The sequence below is a fragment of the Vipera berus genome, assembly GCF_964194415.1.
Source record: "Vipera berus genome assembly, chromosome: Z".
NCBI lineage: Eukaryota > Metazoa > Chordata > Lepidosauria > Squamata > Viperidae > Vipera > Vipera berus.
In genome coordinates this window covers 21,414,161-21,422,587 of record NC_138205.1, presented here as the reverse complement: position 1 = coordinate 21,422,587, position 8,427 = coordinate 21,414,161, and positions in this window count along the sequence as shown.

Genomic DNA, 8,427 nt, shown 5'->3' with positions numbered 1-8,427 from the left:
GGGTGAGGTAGGGCATTGGGCATTTTCCTTGCTGTCTTTCATGACCCTGCATCCATGACTCTGCAAGTTCCCAAAGACAGCAGGGCCATCTGCACATATTCACAATTGATACTTCCTATGCTGTCTCCTAATTCCAGGTCAACACACTGTTTCTTCAAAAGAGACATTGACAGATACTCTGTAGTTGTAAGGATACTGTGCTGCCACCATGTGGCTGTTTTGGAGAAATTACAATGTGGGCAGTCAGACCCTCCTACTCTATGATGTATTTCCTCTTCCCTCCCCTTTCTGGGATGGACTTCCTCCTCCTTTGTCCTGGGAGATTTCCATTCTCCTTGAACCAGCTAACATGTGACAACAGCAGACATGTGCAGACGCTGGGAATATTACCATTTTCTGACCATTCTGGATCCAAAGCCGTTGTACTGTAATTAACCCCTTGTTAAGACTTCTATGGTCTATATAAGCAGGCCATTACTATTAACAGTTCTCTCCAGATAGTTTGAACTCGTGGAAACACCATTTATCATATAGAAATACCTTTATTGCATGTAAAGACGAATACAGTAGGTGGGGTGCATTAAGATGACATTGTACAGCATTTCCAAGATATTTCCAAGATATCTCCAAGGTCAGAAAATGGTAATACTCTGCAAAGCTGGAAAGGTTGGGGAACTCTGGTCTAAGGGTTAAGATATGAGGCTAGGAATCAGGAGACTGTGAGTTCTAATTCCACTTTAGGCATGGAAATCAACTGGGTGACTTGGGGCCTGTCACCGTGGTAGAATCTCCAGCTAGAGTTGGGGGAGGTATGAAGAGGGGGCCGAGCTTAGAATCCTTGCACAACAGAAAATGCCCCAGGCCTTACCTCCTCTAGAAGTAAGCCTTATCTGACTGTTCCCAAGAGACTGCAGTCAGTCTGGCAAGATTCTTGTAATTAGGCATTGCAGACAATAAAGAACTCTGAACAATTCACAGCGTAAGCTGGGTTCCTTGTGCCTGACAGTCATTCTCTCTCGAGCCACAAAGTCAGGCTTGGACAACAAGCCAGTCAATCAAATCCTTTAGGAACCAATGGATCAACACTTAGTTGATCAGAAAAAAACAACAACCCCAAACAAAGGCAGACCCTCTATTTACGGGAATAAGGAGGAAGAGGAGGAGGAAGACCTTATATTTATTTATTTTTTTGAACAAACTTCACTCTCAAAGCTGTAGAGGTAATCCTCATCTAGCAACTACTACTCCTTGGAACCTATGATGGTGCTGAAAAAGAGGCAGTTAGAACTGGACCTCAAGGCGATCACAGCATCCCACAGTCACATGACTATGATTGTCAACTTTCCCCACTGGCTTCCTGCCAGAACTGCCATCCCTATATGGCAGAGTTATGTGGCTTTTTGATTTACAATCGCATTGCTTAATGACAGATTTTCCAGCACCAATTAGCACCATTACACAAGGGCTACCTGTACTGTTCCTCTTGGTTTGAGCCAAAAAAACCAAACTACTCCTCCAGAGGGTGTTTCATTGATGAACTGTTTTAGTTAGAAATATTCTTTATTCATTAGCTTGAATTGGATCACAGCTGACACGTACGTGACTTGAATGGCAAAAGCCGTCTTGAAGCAACCTGGAATTAAGGAGAAACTTCCTAACAGGGAAGACAGTTAACCAGTGGAACAGCCTGCCTTCAGACATTGTGGGTGCTTCATCACTGGAGGTTTTTAAGAAAAGATTGGACGGCCATCTATCTGAAATGGTCTCCTGCTTGAGCAGGGGGTTAGACTAGAAGACCTCTAAGGTCCCTTCCAGCTCTATTCTGATTGATTGACATGGCTTCTCAAACTTTAGGCTAAGGCCAAGTTTGAAGATAGACACCAGCTGCCTGCAATTAGTGCAGGTTCGCATCCCACCAGGCTCAAGGTTGACTCAGCCTTCCATCCTTCCGAGGCAGGTAAAATGAGGACCCAGATTGTTGGGGGCAATTAAGCTGACTTTGTAATAATGCCGCTTGGGGGGGGGGGCGAAAGCCCTAATAAGCAGGCATATACATAGAATGAAGGCTACTGCTAAGCTTGTAAGCCGCCCTGAGTCTTTGGAGAAGGGCGGGATATAAATGGAATTAAAATAAATTAATAATTAAATAGGTTTTCAGCTCTATTTCCCTTTGGTTGATGTGGTCAGGTTTTCCCCCACCCACCCAGATTTGGGGCTGAAGTCAGCAAGAACCTTTTCTTTCCTTTGTCCCATTTTCACTCTTTCTGCAAAGTGCTTGTAGCTTTCCTTTTTCCACGCAGGCCCTAAGGAATAACTGGAGCATCTAGCACGTCTCAGTATGATAAAGGGCAAGCTAACACATAGCATTTACATAACCCAAATGTTAATAGCTAAGAGTTGTGTAACAGCAAAGGCAATGAAAAACTATGAAAACTTCCTACTGCGGTTCAACCACAGAAGTGGCCCAGAGCCAGATTGGAGTCGAAATCCAAATTGCAAATTGAAAGTGGACTCAAGTCCACTTTTCATTGCAAGGATCAAATTGCACTTCATGATTCAGTTCTTAAAAGTATGCTTAAAGTACTTATTTTAAAAGGAATGAAAAGCAACTGTGGAATGGTATAGCCTTCGGACGAACTGCTCATTTTAAGGGACAAATGGAAAAGTGTGCTGGAAGATTTTTGAGCGGAGTGGGGTCCCAGATGTTTTTTCTTCAACATAGAAAAGTAGATGCTTTAATTACACCTTTTAAAACATCATTAATATGTCATAACATAGTTTTAGCCTCAGTCAAACAGACTAAGATTTGAATAAAGGCCTCCTTTCCAGATTCATTGAAAGGCAGAAATTAATTATTGAAGAATTTTTCTAAGTACAGGTAATCCTCGACTTAACAATAGTTCATTTAATGACTCTTTGAAGTTACAACAGCACTAAAAAAAGCGGCTTATGACCATTTTTCATACTTAGGACTATTGCAGAATCCCCATGGTCATGTGATCAAAATTCAGACACTTGGGAACCGACTCATATTTATGACAGTTGCATAAGGTCATGTGATCACCTTTTGCGACCTGACAAGCAAAGTCAATGGGGAAGCCAGATTCACTTAACAATCATGTTATTAACTTGACAACTGCAGTGATTCACTTAACAACTATGGCAAGAAAGGTCATTAAGTGGGGCATAATTAACTTAATGAGTGTCTCACTCAGCAACAGAAATTTTGGGCGCAATTGTGGTTATAAGTCGAGAACTACCTGTAATCATGCTCCACCATATTATGGTAATCATTTTTAAATAGTCGGAATATCTTTATGAATTCTATGAGGTTTGCTATTTTTAGTGTGGTAGGTGGTCCTCATTTAATGACCATGTCAATGCTACTAACATTGGATGTTTTGGCATTGACAACAGATGCAAATGTAGCCATCTTTTTCCTTTCACTTTTAGAATTAGATGATGCTGGAAGGGGGGATGTGAATGAGAGTTTAGCTAGACATACCAACACTAAACATAGCGTGAGAACCAAGGTTATTGAACTCAGAGCTGATAAAGAATTGGCAGGGCTGGAGAACTGGAGAGGAAGCCCGGGCTTCAAGCTAATTGGAGAATGTGATTTATGACTGTTAATTGGAGGAGGGAAATGTGCTTTGATACTAGGTACTTAGGGGAGGGGAATTCAGTTTTTGGCTTCGATTATGCAGTGCCGATGTTACGTTACTCAAATAAAAGATCCTTCAAGGTAAACAATGCCTCAAAGTTCTTTTGAAGAGTTTCATCTGTCGGAACCATGACATGTTCAGCGACCATTCGAACTTACAACTGTGCTTAAAGAGTAGTAGTAACAACCGGTCCTCATATTTATATAGGTTGCAGTGTCCTGGGATCATGTGATTTCCACTTGTGATCTTCTTTGTTAGCTTCCTATAAGCAAAGCCAATGGGAAAACCACAGGGTCTCAAATGGTGTCATGATGCCCTTGCTTAACAATCCAGTGACTCACTTAATGACAGCAACTGGGAATCCTGGAATTTCTGTTCCTAAGCAGTGCAGTCATGTGACAGTGTTTTAGGACAGTGTTGAAATTCTGATCCCAATTACCATTGTTAAGTATTATCTGTATTATCTATGAATGATTGATTTGAAGACCTCTGACATTTTTAAAATGAGATTGTAGGCTCTCTCCTTTATTTCAAATAGCTGCCTTTAAGGTTTACTTCATTTTTTTAATTTTCTTGGTTTTGCTCTTGTATTTCTTTTGATATGAAAATGATAAAACATAAACAAATTTAAACCATTTTTTTAAATCCTTATGAAACTTTTTCAGATTCGTCCCTTTTTCAGGTTTTCCCTCCCCCCCCCAAGAAAAAGATGGTCACTGCAGGTATTATATGCTTCAGGTAAGCTAAAGTTATGAGACATTATGTGTAATTCAAATTCAGGACCATATGCCCGGGAAGGTAAACACTGCGAAATCCAAATCCATTGTCTATTGAAACTTTTCATAATCTTCAAAGGGAGATTACACTACTTGGTAACACTTTTTGCAGTTCCTCACTGGGCAATTCTGGAAGTTGAAGTCTAAGCATCGTAAAGTTGCCAAGGCTCAAAAAACACTGATCGAGAGATTCACACAGAAGTATTATAAATATGGGAGTGACAGTCAATCTTATCTCCCCAACTCTTAGTCTCAGGAGGCTGTGAAACACTAGAATCACACCTGGAAGCAAAATTTAGGATGGGTGCAGATAAGCAAGCTGGAAGTTAATCCAAACAAAACAATTGTACTGGGGGCAAGCATGCAGCTTGTTCTGAAAGAGATTGCATTTTCCCCTCTCTGATTTGCTTTGATATTGAGATGGCTGTCAGCATAATTCCTGGGCAAGTCCATTTGGTTAAAGAAAAGGAGAAAACAGAAATAAAAGGTAGGAAGGTTATCTGCTCAATTGCTGGCAGGTCAGGAAACATGATAACATTTTGTAAAGGTAGAAATAGATTATAATTTTAAAAGCTTATTTATATTTTGCATAACTTATTAACTAAAATTCTATAAGAGCAAAAGAAAAAGGACAGTTTCAAAGAGGATTTTTAATCTGCATCTGTTTACCCAGAACAGAAATTACTATGCAAATCCAGAGGTTCTCCACTTGTTCTTGTTACTCAATGCGCCCTATCCAAGAAAATGAATTTTAATGGGGGGAAAAGCAAAATTTTACATTTAGGCAGGAAAAATGAAAGGTGTAAGTACAGATTAGGTGAGAACTAGCTCAAAAACAGTAAGTGTGAGAGGGACCTTGGAGTCCTAGTGGATGATCACTTGAATATGAGCCAGCAGTGTGCAGCAGCAGCCAAAAAAGCCAATACAATCCCGGGTTGTATAAACAGAGGCATAGAATCAAGATCACACAAAGTATTAGTACCCCTTTATAAAACCCTAGTAAGGCCACACCTGGAATACTGCAAACAGTTTTGGTCACCATACTACATAAAAGATGTTGAGACTGCAAAAAGTTCAGAGAAGAGCAACTAAGATGATCAAAGGCCTGGAGACTTGAACATACGAAGAACGGCTGCAGGACTTGGGTTTGGCTAGTCCAGGGGTAGGCAACCTCGGCTCTTTTATGACTCATGGACTTCAACTCCCAATTCCAGTATTTGAGGGGCTGCCACAAAGAAGAGGGGATCAAATTATTCTCCAAAGCACCAGAGGGCAGGTCAAGAAACAATGGTTGGAAACCAATCAAAGAGACAAGCAACCCGAAATTAAGGAGAAACTTCTAACAGTGAGGAGAATTAACCAGTGGAACAGCTTGCCTCCAGAAATCATGGGCGCTCCATTACTGGAGGTACTAGTACTACTAATAATTGTTATTTTTATTTAAATGTATGGGCTGTCGATTCTTTCCAACTCAGGGCACTTTACAACCTAAGGTCACTAAAAATACTTCTCAGAGATAATGCTTTCAAGCCATGAATCTCCTTTCTTGTATCTTTGCCCTGCATTTTAAATTGCTAAATATAATACCTCACACTTTTGCCTGTTGAAGGACATCTTCTTCCCCTCAGGGGTAGGCGACCTCGGCTCTTTTATGACTCATGGACTTCAACTCCCAGAATTCCTGAGTCAGCTATGCTGACTCAGGAATTCTGGGAGTTGAAGTCCATGAGTCATAAAAGAGCCGAGGTCGCCTACCCCTGCCTCAGTCCAATCATAAAAACCATTGGGACACACCAGGCAAAATGATCAAAGTGAGGGATGACACCTGATGCTTAGTAAATGTTCCATGCACCCATAGAAAAATCCTTACCCAAATCTTCCTAATATAATTCATTGAGTTAATCAGCAAACCATTTCCTGGCCTTTAATGAGTTTAAAAGGCCATGGGATAAAGTTCACTACTGTGGGAAGTCAGCCCCCCAGAGAAAGAAATATTAAAAGGGCAGAAAAAAATATATTTCCTAAAAGGATCTTAAAGAGGCAGAAAAGCATGCCCAGTTTTTCTTAATAGCCCCAAGTCTCCCTCCCCCAAGCAGAAACCAGCTCTGTAGAAATGCAGATACAGAAAGACTGGAATCAGGAAACTGGGATTAGGAAGAAAGATCCCTAGAATCAGGGCTTTTTTTGTCATAGAACGCTCAGAACGGAGTTCCGGCACCTTTTTTGGATGGAACCTTGTAGGCTAGGCAAGGTGGGTTGTATGACATGTGTGAGTTCTGGCACCTTTTTCTTTTACAAAAAAAGCACTGCCTAGAATCAACACCAAAAATCTAAGAGTCATCAGCCATAGCCCCAGGGAAGCAGGATATGACCCTTGGGACATAATAGGATTAACCCACCACCATCAGAATATCAGAATATCAGAAAGGCACACTCAGACTCAGGTCAAAGTTCATGCCACAGGAACAACTCCAAACAAAAAGCTTCAGAGGGTATAAAAGCCCACTCCCTACATGTGCTCACTCTTTTCTTCCAGAGCCATCTTTCTGTCTGGCTCTGCTCTTCAATAAACTACAACCTTCTTTCTAAAGCAGTCGCCATGTTGTTTATTCCCGGCTTGGACTGAACCATGATGAAGACTTTTCCTTCAACACTACCCAACCAAAAGAAATGGGGCTGACACAGACAATGAGAGAACGTTCGTTCTGGAATCAAGCAACGGGGAGGGGGGAAAAAAACTGGCTTCAAAGGAAAGCATATAAAGTTGCAGGGAGTAAACTCTTGGTATGCAGTACCAAGAGAAAAGTCCCAAAGCCAGCAAAATAGCAGTAGCCTTCCATTCTGGTGGTCTATTGATTTTATTCAGGGCAGCAACCCTGGATCACTTCTTCCCTCCCAATCATGCCTATCCTCTCATAGCCTCCTAAAACAAAACTGACACATTTGCAGATGACACCAAGCTGGCAGGAATAGCCAATACTCCAGAAGATAGGCTTAAGATACAGGAGGATCTGGACAGACTCGAACACTGGGCACTATCTAACAAAATGAAATTCAACTGTGAAAAAAGTAAGGTTCTACATTTAGGCAGGAAAAATCAAATGCACAGGTATAGTATAGGTGGTACCTTGCTCGATAGTAGTAACTGTGAGAGAGACCTTGGAGTCCTAGTGGACAATCACTTAAATATGAGCCAGCAGTGTGCTGCAGCTGCCAAAAAAGCCAACACAGTGCTAGGCTGCATTAACAGAGGGATAGAATCAAGATCACGTGAAGTACTAATACCACTTTACAATGCTTGGGTAAGGCTACACCTGGAATACTGCATCCAGTTTTGGTCACCACGATCTAAAAAAGATGTCGAGACTCTAGAAAGAGTACAGAGAAGAGCAACAAAGATGATTGGGGGACTGGAGGCTAAAACATATAGGGAACGGTTGCTGGAATTGGGTATGTGTAGTTTAATGAAGAGAAGGGTGAGGGGTGACATGGTAGCAGTGTCCCAATATCTCAGGGGCTGCCACAAAGAAGAAGGAGTCAAGCTATTCTCCAAAAGTGCCTGAAAGCAGGACAAGAAGCAATGGATGGAAACTAGTCAAGGAGAGAAGCAACCTAGAACTAAGGAGAAACTTCCTGACAGTTAGAACAATTAATCAGTGGAACAACCTGCCTCCAGAAGCGGTGAATGCTCCAACACTGGAAGTTTTTAAGAAGAGACTGGACAGCCATTTGTCTGAAATGGTATAGGGTTTCCTGCCTGAGCAGGGGGTTGGACTAGATGACCTCCAAGGTCCCTTCCAACTTATTATTATTATTATTATTATTATTATTATTATTATTATTATTATTATTATTATTATTATTATTATTATTATTATTATTATAAATGGTAGTAGGAGCCAGGTTTATTTGGTAAGATTTTGTTTATTCTGAGTTCAAGCTTGATCTATTGAGGAACATTGCGTCATGCACTTTTTCTCAATTTC